This window comes from Caretta caretta, chromosome 6, assembly GCF_965140235.1.
Source record: "Caretta caretta isolate rCarCar2 chromosome 6, rCarCar1.hap1, whole genome shotgun sequence".
Taxonomy (NCBI): Eukaryota; Metazoa; Chordata; order Testudines; family Cheloniidae; genus Caretta; species Caretta caretta.
The window spans coordinates 111171976-111188791 of record NC_134211.1 but is presented as its reverse complement, the minus strand read 5'-3'; the positions used below and the strand labels follow the sequence as shown (position 1 = coordinate 111188791).

Here is a 16816-nt window from a genome sequence, read left to right as displayed (position 1 = left end):
CGCCGTTCTAGTGCTCCTGTCTCTTATTGTGTGATGCCAGACACAATAGAGCCCTGACTTCCAGTAAATTTCTAGGCCTACTAATAATAATATTGTTTCTAGATATTTTAAACATATTTTTATCAAATGCACATATCATTGAAGTGCAGCTCACTAGTGTGGCACACATTATGCATCCCATGAAGGCCAGTGGTCCCCAAACTTTTTTGGTCACGCCCCCACCCTTACTTGGCCAGGAGCTGGTGATTGAGGCTGGGGCTGGAGCTGCTGCTGGGGTTGGGGGCAGAGCGGGGCTGAGTGTGGCCCTCCCTCCCTGCCCCCCATGGGGGCTGGTCTGTGGCCCACTGCACCCCCTGAATATTCCTCTGCTCTCCTGTAGGGGGGCTGTGCCCCACAGTTTGGGGACCACTGTTCTAGTCCAATTTATTTCAGTGCTATCTCATTTTCTACTTGAGATACTCATAGAGTCAGAATGTTTAAGATCAGAAAGGATCCCCTGATCATCTAGCCTGACCTCCTGTATATTATAGGCCGCCGCCACCATCCAGAACCCACCCACTAACTCAACAAGTGAAATGAGACCAAAGCAATACAACCCACAGAAGCCTCGGCTATTACATGCCACAGGCAGAAAACAGGAGGAACCAAGTTGCAACAGTGCCTGAGGCCCTGGCAATGGCAGGAAAATGATTAAGTGAGATTCACTCAGGGACCTGGCAAGTGACCTGCATGCCACGCTGCAGAGGAAGGTGGAACCCCCCACCTCCTCCAAAGTCACTGCCAGTCTGACCTGGGGGGAAATTCCTTCCTGTCCCCATGTATGGCAATCAGTTAGACCCTGAGCATGGGAGCTCACTCCACAAGATTTTGTGACAATGTGTGATACACAGTATATGAAGAAGGAGCTATGAGGTATTGTACTGCAGAACATTCACCTGGCAGTCCAATATATGTGATGTGTTTTTCTTTCAAAAACAATAGTTACTGAGAGGTACTGCAAGTTCACAGAGGAGATGCCATTTTGCTGTATTTCTGCTTCCCACTCTCTCATTGAATAGGCTCACTTCTCTATTTAGAGAACAACGAGCATGTCGGACCACCCCTGCACCTGGCACACTCCACCCAGAGCTTTCAGAAGAGCTGATTGTTGTGGTGGTGCAAAGGGTATCAATGAAGTGGAAAATATAGGCTCCTTTTTGTGCAGTCCACACTGTTTACATGTCACTTTGTCAGGAAACTTATTAACAGTTGTGCATGTCTAAACTGACTCCAGCCTTTTGCAAACATAAAAAGGCCACATCAGGAAAAAGTCTTTCTTGAGCAACCTCCTATATACCCCACTCAAGTCAAGGGCCTTTCACAGTCAGGGCATAATTTGGCCTTTAAATAGGAATACACTGCATAGAAGCTGAAGGAAATTGTCTTCTCTTTCACTGGTTGAGAATCCAGAAGGCTGTTTGAGCCTCCCTAGGGGAAAGGCCAACTTGACCTCCATTCACTTTGATACCCAAATGAACTGTATTTAATGTAAAAAATAAATCTCCAATGAGGAGCTCATACTTTAACCATTGCAAGGATGCTGCCTAGGAAAAAAACTGAATCCAGTTCTGCTCTCAGACACAGGACAGGATTTGGCCTGGAGTCTCTCTCATGGGGTGAGGAAACAAGTCTTCGTTGCAGAAAAATGTTAATGTAAAACAAAGGTGTTGTTGGGTCAGCAGGAGAGCTCCGTAGGAAGGCATATTTCTGTGTCCTCCCAGCTTTGCAAATTTGGGTTGAATTATGCTATGTTTTGGGCTACAAATTATTTTCAGCTGAGTCCAATGCGGAGCTGTACCTCTGGAAGTGACTCAGGTTTAGACAAGTTCCTCCTCAAAACCAGTCAAATCATGTTGTCAGGAAGCAAGCCTGTTGCACCATTCCTCATCTAGGGTTTTCAACCCTCTAGGATTGTCCTGGAGTCTCCAGGAATTGAAGATTAATCTTTAATTAGGGATTATGTTGTGATGAAACCTCCAGGAATATGTCCAGCCAAAAGTGGCAACCCCCCTTTGCACTCATCCAGCTCTGCGATGGCCTCACCTCATCCCTGTACCCATTGGGGTGTTTTGTACCCTTGGAAGCATTAGGAAGGAGCAGGCCCTGAGCTTGGAGGAGCACAGGGACAGTAGTTGCATTTGAATGCTGCATGAGGATCAGAGGGAAGTTGAGGTCTTCTTGAGCCCTTACCCTCTTGTGCACCTACAATGGTGCCAGGCAAAATCTGGTCATTGGTCTCTAATATACTGTTATATTGGCCTCTCTGCTTTGAGTTACAGAATAGATACTGTGAGGAGTAACAGCACTAAATAATAGAAGTAAGTCAAGCTAACGAGTGAAATGCTTGTATGGCCCTAGTCTTTCAGGCTTGGCTCTCTCTTCCATCATCTCTCTAGAGTACTGTTCTTCTCACCAACTCTGTCCCAGCATTCAGGCAGATTTAAGCACTGCCAATTATTGCTCCATTCAGCTGCAGAAATGACACTGGCAGGTCACAGGAAAGGTTTAAAATCAACAGTTCCCTTAAGTGGGCCCAGATTTCCAGCTATCAAGTAGTGGAGGTTTCAGGCTGCACTTCCTGACTATACAGTCTGAGGAATGCATTCCCTGCCACTCAACCTCTTCAGCCCCACTAATGGCCATGCTCTTCTAGAAGCTTCTCCCCACATTGCCAGGGCCCCGGTATCCTGTCACTGTCATAAATATAAAGGGAAGGGTAAACCCCTTTGAAATCCCTCCTGGCCAGGGGAAAGCTCCTCTCACCTGTAAAGGGTTAAGAAGCTAAAGGTAACCTCGCTGGCACCTGACCAAAATGACCAATGAGGAGACAAGATACTTTCAAAAGCTGGGAGGAGGGAGAGAAACAAAGGGTCTGTGTCTGTCTGTATGCTGTTTCTTGCCAGGGACAGAACAGGAATGGAGTCTTAGAACTTTTAGTAAGTAATCTAGCTAGGTATGTGTTAGATTATGATTTCTTTAAATGGCTGAGAAAAGCATTGTGCTGAATAGAATAACTATTTCTGTCTGTGTATCTTTTTCGTAACTTAAGGTTTTGCCTAGAGGGGTTCTCTATGTTTTGGAATCTAATTACCCTGTAAGATATCTACCATCCTGATTTTACAGGGGGTATTTCTTTATTTCTATTTACTTCTATTTTTTATTAAAAGTCTTCTTGTAGAAAACTGAAGGATTGTTCATTGTTCTTAAGATCCAAGGGTCTGGGTCTGTGGTCACCTATGCAAATTGGTGAGGCTTTTTTATCCAACATTTCCCAGGAAAGGGGGGGTGCAAGTGTTGGGAGGATTGTTCATTGCCCTTAAGATCCAAGGGTCTGGGTCTGTAGTCACCTAGGCAAATTGGTGAGGCTTTTTACCAAACCTTATCCAGGAAGTGGGGTGCAAGGTTTTGGGAAGTATTTTGGGGGGAAGGACGCGTCCAAACAGCTCTTCCCCAGTAACCAGTATTAGTTTGGTGGTGGTAGCGGCCATTCCAAGGATAACGGGTGTAATATTTTGTACCTTGGGGAAGTTTTGACCTAAGCTGGTAAAGATAAGCTTAGGAGGTTTTTCATGCAGGTCCCCACATCTGTACCCTAGAGTTCAGAGTGGGGGAGGAACCTTGACATGGTGGCACAGTGGTGGGATTAACCTGAAATCATTTTGAGATCCAGTTGAGATTTTTTGAACTAGAAATACAGATTTTAAAAAGGAATTTTTAGGAAGTCCAGAAAGCAGCTTTGAAACTGAAAGCAGCTTGGTTTCTCTCTGCTGTGGCCAAGCAGAGACAAAAGGGGATTATCTTGTGAATTGCAGGTTTTCTTTGCCTGGAGGCAGGGTACTTAACTCCTGCAGGGAAATTCACAGTCTTCCAACCCAGAGGTTTTTTTTTCTTTTCTTCCTAAAGGTAAATAGGGGGTGTGTGTTCTACCCATTTGCTTTTTCTTTGGGCTGGGTAAGCAGGTTTCCAAGTAGTTGGAGGTTTTTTGCTTTAATTTGGGCCCAGAGCAGAGACAAGGGAATTGTTTTTTTCTGTAGGCTGACAGTCACTATCAGAGAATAGGTATTCTATTCCAGCACAGCAAAATTTTACAGCCACGTTTTGTTTGTTTATTTCTAAACCTCGGGTGTAAAGTTAGTTAAAAACAGAGAGGTTAGAATGACAAAATCCACGACTCGACAAAAGCTGGAATTAGCCAGATTTTAGGCTGCGGAAAAACAAAGGGAACATGAAAGACAGATAGAACTCATGCGGCTGAAAATGGAAGCAAGGGACAAAGAAATGGAAGCAAGGGCCAAAGAACTGGAGGAGAAGGAAAAAGAGAGGAAGCATGTGGAGGAGGTGGAGAAGATAAAGGCCCAGCAGAATATACCAACAAACCCTAGCAATCCTTCTCCAGGTACCACTTCCCATCCCAGAAAGTTCCCCACCTACAAGGCAGGTGATGATACTGAGGCCTTCTTAGAGAACTTCGAAAGGGCCTGCCTTGGGTACAACATCTCTACTGACCAATACATGGTAGAGCTGAGGCCGCAGCTCAGTGGACCCTTAGCTGAGGTGGCAGCTGAAATGCCTAAAGAACACATGAACAAGTATGAACTGTTTAAATCCAAGGCGAGAGTCAGAATGGGGATAACACCCGAGCAGTCTCGTCGGAGGTTCAGAGCCCTAAGGTGGAAACCAGACATGTCATTTACCCGACATGCCTACCACATTGTGAAACATTGGGATGCCTGGATATCAGGAGCAAGTGTTGAATCTCCAGTAAATTTGCCCTTCCTAATGCAAATGGAACAATTCTTAGAGGGTGTTCCTGAGGAAATAGAAAGATACATCCTAGATGGGAAACCCAAAACTGTAATCGAGGCAGGAGAGATTGGAGCCAGATGGGTGGAGGTGGCAGAGAAGAAGAAAACTGGTCGCAGTTGGAGCGGAGAGCAGAAGGGACCACCCCAGACCACACCCTATTACCGGGGGCCGCCCAAAGCCCCACCTACCTCCCAAAGAACCCTCCAGACCCCTTATCGTCCCACCACCCCGTTCTCCAGCAACCCTCCTCGCCCCAGTGACCCGTCAGCTGGACGATGTTTTAAGTGTAACGAGCTGGGGCATGTGAAGGCCAACTGCCCCAAGAACCCCAACAGATTACAGTTCATTGCACCGGAATCACACCAGAGGTCCACAGGCCCAGATACCTCCCAGATACCCTTGGAGCGGAGGGAAACTGAGTGTGGGCGGGAAGAAGGTCACCGCGTGGAGGGACACCGGAGCACAAGTGTCAGCTATCCATGCTTCCTTAGTGGACCCCAATTTAATCAACCCAGAGATCCAAGTGACGATTCAACCCTTCAAGTCCAACTCTTTCAATTTGCCTACAGCCAAGTTGCCTGTCCAGTACAAGGGCTGGTCAGGAATGTGGACTTTTGCAGTCTATGATGATTATCCCATCCCCATGCTGTTGGGGGAAGACTTGGCCAATCATGTGAAGCAGGCCAAGAGGGTGGGAATGGTCACCCGCAGCCAGGCTAAACAAGCCGTGAGGCCTAGCTCTGTTCCGGAAACTTCTATCAGGACCCAGTCAGAGGTGATGGACCCGGACCCCAGGCCAATGTCTGCAACAGCAGTAGTGGATCCAGTCCCAGAGACCCAGACGGAACCAGTCCCAGAACCGGAACCAGCCAAACAACCAACACCAGACCCCGTGCCAGCACTGAATCCAGTACTTGCAACCTCAACACCAGAGGGCCCCACTGAACCTGAACTGGCAGCAGCCGATAACCCTACACAAGAGGCTCAGCCGGAGCCTGAATCCCAACATAGTGCACCAGCGGAGAGCGGTTCACAGTCAACAGAAACAGCTCCATCCCCTATATCGCTTCCAGAGGGACCAAGCCTAGGTCCACAATCCAATGAGGGACTGATGTCTCCAGCATCAAGGGAACAGTTCCAGACCGAACAGGAAGCAGATGAAAGCCTCCAGAGAGCTTGGACGGCGGCACGGAGCAACCCACCGCCTCTCAGCTCTTCTAATCGATCCAGATTTGTTATAGAAAGAGGACTTTTATACAAGGAAACTCTTTCTGGTGGACACCAGGAAGACTGGCATCCTCAGAGACAGTTGGTAGTTCCAACTAAATACCGGGCCAAGCTCTTGAGCTTAGCCCATGATCACCCTAGTGGCCATGCTGGGGTGAACAGGACCAAAGACCGTTTGGGGGGGTCATTCCACTGGGAGGGAATGGGCAAGGATGTTTCTACCTATGTCCAGTCTTGTGAGGTGTGCCAAAGAGTGGGAAAACCCCAAGACCAGGTCAAAGCCCCTCTCCAGCCACTCCCCATCATTGAAGTTCCATTTCAGCGAGTAGCTGTGGATATTCTGGGTCCTTTTCCGAAAAAGACACCCAGAGGAAAGCAGTACATACTGACTTTCATGGATTTTGCCACCCGATGGCCGGAAGCAGTAGCTCTAAGCAACACCAGGGCTAAAGGTGTGTGCCAGGCACTAGCAGACATTTTTGCCAGGGTAGGTTGGCCCTCCGACATCCTCACCGATGCAGGGACTAATTTCCTGGCAGGAACTATGAAAAACCTTTGGGAAGCTCATGGGGTAAATCACTTGGTTGCCACTCCTTACCATCATCAAACAAATGGCATGGTGGAGAAGTTTAATGGAACTTTGGGGGCCATGATACGTAAATTTGTAAATGAGCACTCCAATGATTGGGACCTAGTGTTGCAGCAGTTGCTCTTTGCCTACAGAGCTGTACCACATCCCAGTTTAGGGTTTTCCCCATTTGAACTTGTATATGGCCGTGAGGTTAAGGGGCCATTGCAGTTGGTGAAGCAGCAATGGGAGGGATTTACACCTTCTCCAGGAACTAACATTCTGGACTTCGTAACCAACCTACAAAACACCCTCCGAACCTCTTTAGCCCTTGCTAGAGAAAACTTACAGGATGCTCAAAAAGAGCAAAAAGCCTGGTATGATAAACATGCCAGAGAGCGTTCCTTCAAAGTAGGAGACCAGGTCATGGTCTTAAAGGCGCTCCAGGCCCATAAAATGGAAGCATCGTGGGAAGGGCCATTCATGGTCCAGGAGCGCCTGGGAGCTGTTAATTATCTCATAGCATTCCCCACCTCCAACCGGAAGCCTAAGGTGTACCATATTAATTCTCTAAAGCCCTTTTATTCCAGAGAATTAAAGGTTTGTCAGTTTACAGCCCAGGGAGGAGACGACGCTGAGTGGCCTGAAGGTGTTTACTACGAAGGGAAATGTGCTGGTGGTGTGGAAGAGGTGAACCTCTCCATGACCCTTGGGCGTATGCAGCGACAGCAGATCCAGGAGCTGTGCACTAGCTACGCGCCAACGTTCTCAGCCACCCCAGGACTGACTGAACGGGCATACCACTCCATTGACACAGGTAATGCTCACCCAATTAGGGCCCAACCTTACCGGGTGTCTCCTCAAGCTAAAACTGCTATAGAACGGGAGATCCAGGATATGTTACAGATGGGTGTAATCCGCCCCTCTGAAAGTGCATGGGCATCTCCAGTGGTTCTAGTTCCCAAACCAGATGGGGAAATACGTTTTTGCGTGGACTACCGTAAGCTAAATGCTGTAACTCGCCCAGACAACTATCCAATGCCACGCACAGATGAACTATTAGAGAAACTGGGACGGGCCCAGTTCATCTCTACCTTGGACTTAACCAAGGGGTACTGGCAGGTACCGCTAGATGAATCTGCCGAGGAAAGGTCAGCCTTCATCACACATCTCGGGCTGTATGAATTTAATGTACTCCCTTTTGGGCTGCGAAATGCACCCGCCACTTTCCAAAGACTTGTAGATGGTCTCCTAGCAGGATTAGGAGAATATGCAGTCGCCTACCTTGACGATGTGGCCATATTTTCGGATTCCTGGGCAGACCACCTGGAACATCTACAAAAAGTCCTTGAGCGCATAAGGGAGGCAGGACTAACTGTTAAGGCTAAGAAGTGTCAAATAGGCCTAAACAGAGTGACTTACCTTGGACACCAGGTGGGTCAAGGAACTATCAGCCCCCTACAGGCCAAAGTGGATGCTATCCAAAAGTGGCCTGTCCCAAAGTCAAAGAAACAGGTTCAATCCTTCTTAGGCTTGGCCGGTTATTACAGACGATTTGTACCGCACTACAGCCAAATCGCTGCCCCACTGACAGACCTAACCAAAAAGAAACAGCCAAATGCTGTTCAGTGGACCGGAAAGTGTCAGAAGGCCTTTAACAAGCTTAAAGCGACACTCATGTCTGACCCTGTACTAAGGGCCCCAGACTTTGACAAACCGTTCCTAGTAACCACAGATGCATCTGAGCGTGGTGTGGGAGCAGTTTTAATGCAGAAAGGCCCTGATCAAGAATTCCACCCTGTAGTGTTTCTCAGCAAAAAACTGTCTGAGAGGGAAAGCAACTGGTCAGTCACTGAAAAAGAATGTTACGCCATTGTCTACGCTCTGGAAAAGCTACGCCCATATGTTTGGGGACGGCGTTTCCACCTGCAAACCGACCATGTTGCACTGAAGTGGCTTCACACCGTCAAAGAAACTAACAAAAAACTTCTTCGGTGGAGTTTAGCTCTCCAAGATTTTGATTTCGACATCCAACACATCTCAGGAGCTTCTAACAAAGTGGCTGATGCACTCTCCCGTGAAAGTTTCCCAGAATCAACTGGTTAAAATCGTCCTTGAGATGTGGAAAATATTGTTAGTCTTTATGTACTTGGTAGTATATTTAGAGATGCATGTGTCTTATTAACTCTGTTTTCCTAGAGCTCCAGGAAGAAATCCCAGCCAGTGTTTCACCCTAGCTGAGATTTGGGGGGCGTGTCATAAATATAAAGGGAAGGGTAAACCCCTTTGAAATCCCTCCTGGCCAGGGGAAAGCTCCTCTCACCTGTAAAGGGTTAAGAAGCTAAAGGTAACCTCGCTGGCACCTGACCAAAATGACCAATGAAGAGACAAGATACTTTCAAAAGCTGGGAGGAGGGAGAGAAACAAAGGGTCTGTGTCTGTCTGTATGCTGTTTCTTGCCAGGGACAGAACAGGAATGGAGTCTTAGAACTTTTAGTAAGTAATCTAGCTAGGTATGTGTTAGATTATGATTTCTTTAAATGGCTGAGAAAAGCATTGTGCTGAATAGAATAACTATTTCTGTCTGTGTATCTTTTTCGTAACTTAAGGTTTTGCCTAGAGGGGTTCTCTATGTTTTGGAATCTAATTACCCTGTAAGATATCTACCATCCTGATTTTACAGGGGGGATTTCTTTATTTCTGTTTACTTCTATTTTTTATTAAAAGTCTTCTTGTAGAAAACTGAAGGATTGTTCATTGTTCTTAAGATCCAAGGGTCTGGGTCTGTGGTCACCTATGCAAATTGGTGAGGCTTTTTATCCAACATTTCCCAGGAAAGGGGGGGTGCAAGTGTTGGGAGGATTGTTCATTGCCCTTAAGATCCAAGGGTCTGGGTCTGTAGTCACCTAGGCAAATTGGTGAGGCTTTTTACCAAACCTTATCCAGGAAGTGGGGTGCAAGGTTTTGGGAAGTATTTTGGGGGGAAGGACGCGTCCAAACAGCTCTTCCCCAGTAACCAGTATTAGTTTGGTGGTGGTAGCGGCCATTCCAAGGATAACGGGTGTAATATTTTGTACCTTGGGGAAGTTTTGACCTAAGCTGGTAAAGATAAGCTTAGGAGGTTTTTCATGCAGGTCCCCACATCTGTACCCTAGAGTTCAGAGTGGGGGAGGAACCTTGACAGTCACGCTTCTGCTGGATTCTCAGAAACAAACTGGTGGGAGTTCTACACACACACGCCGGGGCCTGAATTTGGGCGACGGTTTGACATGTGATAAGATCAGCATCATGCTTGTTGAAGTTTAGATAACAATGGGAATCCGCCAGTAACACTGGTGCCAGAGGGACCTGAGGAGAAGGTTAAGGAAGGGTGGCAATAGGAGAGTTGAGGAAAGCTGTCAGTGAATGAGTTGGTAAAATCAAGCCAATCAAGGGCCAGTGCACTGGGCTGTGATGGCCCAAACCTTGACTGTGACAGCTAGAAATTGGTGCCAAATCAAGTGAACTCTTCACTCAATCATCCCTGTGCCCTGCTGGTGTCCGTCCTTTTGAGAGTAGTAAGAACTGACAGCACCAAAATTAGCCTGAATGTAGGGATGGAGCTGGCGAGAACAACACACCACAGCGCTCACGATGCAGAGATCTAAATGCAGACATTGTTACTACATCAGGATGCAGTGAGACAAACCATGAGTGGGTAGCAGCACTCTCCTCTTGTCCTGCCCTGTTAGCAGCTGTTGGAACTCGGGGGTACGGGGGTGGGGGGAGATCTTGTTGACTCATTGTGGCAGGTGCAGCTTGTTAACTTCAGATCTGTCAGTGCCAGGCAGCTTGTGTGACATGCACATCTATAAGGCCCCCTTGTGTACTCCGAAGCCCAGACAGCTCCACACATTCATATGGGCTTGGGGGGAGCAGCAAGTTGATCCTCATAGCCACTGAAAGCAGTCTGGTAGTTTCTCTGCCTCTGTCCCTGGCCAGTTCCCAGCCCACATGGTGCAGCGGAGAGGGAAAGAGGAGGTGTCCAATGGGGGGTGAGTGCCCCATGTGAGGGGCTAATAGGGAGAACTAGCTGGGGAGGGGGACGTAGGAGGGGTTCAAGAGCTGTTGTTAGTGTTGGGGACACTGGGGCATGGCCACTAGGTAACTCGAGGGGATGGAAGACCACGAGTGTTGATGAAGCCCCCTCACACTAGGCCCGGTGTCCTTGGCTCCCCCTCCTGCCTGGAGGCACTCGCAGCAGCTCTGCGTACTAGGCCCAAGTGTCCTTGGCCCCACTGCCTGGAGGCACACACAGCAGTTATGGTGATGTAACCCTTCTGCCCATCAGAGTTGGCAGCAACAAGGGCCGGGTTCAATATCTAGGGGATCCATTCCAATAACACAATGCAAACCGGCTCGAGCCCCCACCCAGTGACCTGGGACAAATATATACCACCCCTGCTGGACACCTCCAAGAGGCAATACTTCCCCTCTCGCAAGCACATAGTCTGAGTGTAGCAAAAGCCTTTTAATAACAGAGAGAAACAATGTGGCATTATGTTGGGGAAACACCACCAACAGGATTCATAACACAACCCATGAACAAACCCCCCCCCCCAAGCAAATTGGGGCATGCCCTTTTCCCTTTGGTTCTTGAGTCCAGCAACCCCAAATCACCCAAAGTCCCAAAAGTCCAATGCCCCAAAAGTCTCTGTCCCTGGTCAGGGCAGCCCCAGAGTTTGAAAGTTTATCTGCGGAGCTTTACCTCCCAACCTGGGTGGAAATGGGACGGGGGTAAGAGGCACCTTACATGATCTGAAGCTGACCGCCCCATAGCTCCATAGCAGCGCTCCGCTCCGCCAGCCGCCCCACAAACTCCTTCACTCAGCTGCGCTCTGCTCCGCCAGCCGCCCCACAAACTCCTTTGCTCAGCTCCACGGACCACAAGCAGCTCCTGCCATCCACAAACTGCTCTGCGTCGAACTGCTTCACCAGCCGTCCCGCAAACTGCTCCACAATATATCTTCCGGTTCCCCCACTACTTAACACAACACTCAGTGATTTCAGCTCTTAGGTGAATTCAGCTTGTAGTAGGGGAGCCCCAGTGCTGGTGCACTGTCAGCCCAAAGTGAGCTCAGCAGCCTATAACTAGACTTCTAATGAAATCAAAATTAGCTCTGATATTCCACAGTGGAGAGAGGAGGAAGTGCAATTAGCATGTAAGGCCCTCACCAAGGGGCCTATGCCACCAAGTATTAATACTTGTCCCCAGCCTCTCTCCAGTCACACAGTTTTGGAACCCATGACTCTTGCCTAGCGAGTGCTACGTAGTTGATGGTGAATCCCTCCATCATAACAAAAGGCCACATACAGTTCCAAGCACAGTTCCCATAATCAGGGTAATAACAATTTATTCTTTCTGCCCCAATAACAGAGACACTGGGGATCCCACAGCAGCCAAAGTGACCATTTGGGCAGCTATGGTCTCATTCTAGGCGTGGTGGGTGTGCCTATGCAAATGAGATTGGCCCCTGAAGTTCTTTTCCACAACTTGCCACACCTCACCACCAGATGTCAGGGTGGAGCTCATCCTGACACTGCTTACACTGAGAATCTGCAACACTATGTTGCAGAGTCAGACTGCCTGAAACTAAGCAAGGCCAAACAGAGGAGATATGAAAGAACAATGCTGAATAAAGCAGCTTTATGTATAGTTTAACAAATGATACAGAGAATCAGGGAACTAGCTGGGAACTGGATTGGCTGCCTATTGGATACTTGGGGCAGCTTGCTATTGGATAAGTATGCTGAGAAAAAGGATGTATAAAAGCCTGTGTAACTTCCTGCTCTGTTGTGCAGGATTTGAGATTTTATTCTCCCTGTACCTTTTTGCAGCTGCAAATAAACTTTTCTGCTTCTCCACCCCATTGTGATTATTGGGTGTAGCACACCGGGTAACGAACCACTCAAGCTGTTGTTCAGCCTCTCGGCACTGGGTGCCGGCAACAGCTTTTGGCGTCCCTGGGTGGGCGACGAGGCTGCAATTTAGCCTTGCCCGGACCCCTCCTGGAGGTCGAGGATTGCGGCGAGAACCGACGCCCAGCGCACACCGGTGAGTTCATCGGGGGCCTCGGAGGAGACGCGATTTGATCGACCCCAGAGGGCACAACGGTGCAATGCCCTCATATAGTGGAGAAGCTGTTGTGGACGGCGGTGAAGAACCGGTCCCTTAGACATGGGGGAGGAGCAGCTGCAGGCCACGGTGAAGAACCGGTCCCTTGGATAAGGTAGGAACCTTTTAAAATCCGGATTATATGCTCTGTTGGAACCTGGGGATGCCCAGAGTTACCCTGTAGGTATGGGACAGGGACAGAGCTCAGAGGTTAGGGCACGGTGTACGCCCCTAGAGTGCATTCTAGCAAACTGGAAGGTATTTGGTGCAGATCCGATGACTAAGAGCCAATTAAAATGATTCTGTACAGTTGACTGGCCTCAATATCAACTAGAGGACCAGGGTGATGGCCACCAGGAGGGTCAATTAACTACAACACGATCCTTCAGTTACTCCTGTTCTGTCAGAGAACAAGGAAATGGAATGAACATATGTATGCGCATTTGTTTCTGACTTTATGTACTCGACCAGATATTTTACAGCGCTGTAATCTGACTCCAACTGGTTCGGTAGTAGCTAATGTTAGTTCCCAGACCCCCACCTCCACTGTAATGGCAGAGCCGGTGTCCCCTTCGGCCCCCACACCCCCACCTTATAAGGGTAGGATGCCTCGGGTTACAGAGATTGCCCCCTCGGTGGGACTCTATCCTTTGCTTACCGAGACTGTTGTGGCTTGCCCAGGGGCAGATGGATGTCGGGCTACCACTATGCAAGTTTAAACCCATGTGCCATTCAATTCAATAGACTTAGCAGCTTTTAAAACACAGGCTGGGGAATTCTCAACGAACCCAAACAGGTTTATTTCAGTCTTTGAGGGGTGCCTCAGTAGTCACAAGCCGATTGAGACGACTGTAATATCCTCCTGAGAACCCTGTTGTCTGAGGTGGAGAGGGATCAGGTTACAGCTAAGGCAAGGGGAGCGTCAGCTGTTCAAGCAAAAAAAAAAAAAAAAAAAGAAAGGAATCTATCTGTCAAGTTCCTCTCCAAATAATTGTAAGCGGCTCAGGGCATTTCTGGGTATGGCAGGCTTTTGCAGGATATGGATCCCAGAGTTTGGACTGTGGGCTAAACCCCTGTACGACTGTGTAAAAGGAGTGGCTCTACCCCTTCTGTTGGACCCCAGAGGCTGATAGGGCATTTAAAATCCTGAAAAGAAAATTGATGGAAGCCCCAGCTCTGGACCTGCTGGATCTCTCTAAGCCGTTTCAGTTGTATGTACATGAACGAAGGGGGGTGGTCCTAGGAGTCTAGGAGTGCTCACACAGCTGTTAGGAGCATGGAGACGTCCCGTGGCTTATTTTTCTAAGCAATTGGATCAGGTTGCAAAGGGTTGGCCGGCATGTTTACGGGCGGTCGCAGCTACTGCCCTAGTGCTTGAGGAAGCAAAGAAGCTAACATTGGGAGGGGTTATGCAAATCTATACTCCCCATATGGTCCAAGCCTTATTGGATGCAAAGGGAGGGCTTTGGCTCACCCAGGCTCGGATTGCTCGGTACCAGGCTAAGCTGTTAGAGAACTCTGAAGTCACCTTACAGCCTTGCCCCTCCCTTAACCCAGCCACCCTCTTGCCAGAAACAGAGGAACAGAAACATGAGTGTTCAGAGATCATAGATGTCCAGTACTCCAGCCGTCCGGATTTAAAGGATGTACCTCTCCCAAATGCAGATTATGAGTGGTACACTGATGGTAGCAGTACTGTAATAGATGGGCAAAGGAGGGCGGGTTATGCTGTTGTGACCCTCCATGACACTGTGGAAGCTGAAGGTTTGCCTGCTGGGACCTCTGCCCAGCTTGCCGAACTAATAGCCCTGACCCGTGCACTTGAACTGTCAAAAGGAAAGCGGGTCAACATTTTTACTGATTCAAAGTATGCTTTTGGTGTGCTGCATGCTCATGCTGGCCTATGGAAGCAAAGGGGAATGCTGACAGCCCAAGGCTCCCCAGTCAAGTATGGGCCCCAAATCCTCCGGCTCCTAGAAGCCGTACAACTCCCCTCGGAAGTGGCGGTGGTACACTGTAAAGCCCATCAAAGGGAAGATCAAGATGTGGCCAGAGGTAACGCTTGGGCAGATAGAGACGCTAAGCATGCTGCCACCCTGCCATCCCCTCAGACTGAGAATGCCCATATGCATGCCCTTATCCCATCAGTAGGGGAGCTTCCAACCCCTCAGTACTCTGGGGAGGAGAGACAGCTAACTGACAAACTCGGTCTCCGGGAAAAGGAGGGATGGCTCCATTCCCCAGAAGGGAAGGTCCTCTTACCAAAGGGCCCAATCCGGCCAGTGCTTCAGAAACTACATCAAACCACTCATGCTGGCAGGGAAGCACTTATCCAACTAATGGAAAATACTTTATCACTTCCGGACTCCGACCCCTGGCTGCCCAGGTACAAGCAGACTGCTTAGTCTGCCAAAAGAATAACCCCCGACTGGGACATCCTGTGCCACCAGCTGCCCTAGAACCCACTCCGGGCCCCGGACAAGTGTGGCAAATAGACTTTACTGAGTTTCCCCGGACCCAAGGGTTCAAATATCTCCTTGTTATAGTGGATCGGTTCAGCGGATGGCCAGAAGCCTTCCCATGCCGTAACTGCACTGCTAGAACAGTGGCCCTCAAGTTTGTTAAGGAGATCATTCCTCGCTTTGGACTCCCCCTGTGGATGAAATCTGACAACCGGACACATTACACGTCAAAAATCATTCAAAGCATCTCACATTCCTTACAGATCCCCTGGAAACTCCATACGCCCTGGAGACCGCAAGCCAGTGGTGTAGTGGAGCGTACCAATCAGACCCTTAAACGGCATCTCTCAAAAGTGTGCCAAGAAGCCTCACTGCGATGGCCTGATGCTTTGCCCCTCGTCCTACTCCGTATCCGCGTTCTCCCAAAGGGTAGATTAGGGCTCAGTCCCTTTGAAATTATGTTTGGAAGGGCATGGCCTATGAATGGCACCCCGGTTCTGTCAGGGGAATGGGAGTTGGGTAATGGTTTTTTGTCACAGTATATGTGTTCCCTGTCTGCTGTTCTCTTGTCTCTTCACAGGTATACCAAGGATTCCCAGCCTCTCCCCTTGGACTCTCCCGTTCACTCCTTACAGCCCGGTGACTCTGTGCTTGTTCGCATCTGGAAAGACGAGCCTCTCCAGGAAAAGTGGAAAGGACCCTATACCGTCCTGCTGGTCTCCCATACAGCGGCAAAGATCGAGGGACACAAGAACTGGATCCATCACTCACAGCAGTTATGCTGAGAATCTGCAACAGTATGTTGCAGAGTCAGACTGCCTGAAACTAAGCAAGGCCAAACAGGGGAGATATGAAAGAACAATGCTGAATAAAGCAGCTTTATGTATAGTTTAACAAATGATACAGAGAATCAGGGAACTAGCTGGGAACTGGATTGGCTGGCTATATGGATACTTGGGGCAGCTTGCTATTGGATAAGTATGCTGAGAAAAAGGATGTATAAAAGCCTGTGTAACTTCCTGCTCTGTTGTGCAGGATTTGAGATTTTATTCTCCCTGTATCTTTTTGCAGCTGCAAATAAACTTTTCTGCTTCTCCACCCCGTTGTGATTACTGGGTGTAGCACACCGGGTAACGAACCACTCAAGCTGTTGTTCAGCCTCTCGGCACTGGGTGCCGGCAACATTAGCATTAGGAGTTAATGGGGTACCAGCACTGAGAGGGGGTAACAGAGACGGAAGGAAAAGCAGGTGCTAGTGAGGGAGGAAACAGAATGGGAGAAGAACTAAGGGGGGCAGGGTAGGGAGAAGGTCTGATGGGAGAACTACCTAATGCCACCCTATAACAACACCCCCCACTAATCCCTCTAGTAACTCCCCTGCCTCCTTTCCACTCAGCAACTGAACCCTCTTGGGCTCCCAGATACATTTGCCTTCTCCTCTAGTTCCCCACAAACCTCTCCTCTAACTTGAGAGGTGCAAGTAAGGTCCTGCTTCCCCACATCTATTCTGTGTTCAGTAAAACCCTGAGTGGGAAATCAGTGACTTGTTGTCACAGGATA

At 48.8% G+C, this 16816-nt stretch overlaps 1 long non-coding RNA gene across 1 annotated transcript; it reads left to right on the top strand.

The window, feature by feature from the left end:
* Nucleotides 1–11963: 11963 nt before the first annotated feature.
* Nucleotides 11964–16354, top strand: LOC142072587 (uncharacterized). The gene is made up of 2 exons (XR_012669080.1): nucleotides 11964–12909; nucleotides 15837–16354. It is a non-coding gene; the product is annotated as an uncharacterized LOC142072587 (long non-coding RNA).
* Nucleotides 16355–16816: the final 462 nt, after the last annotated feature.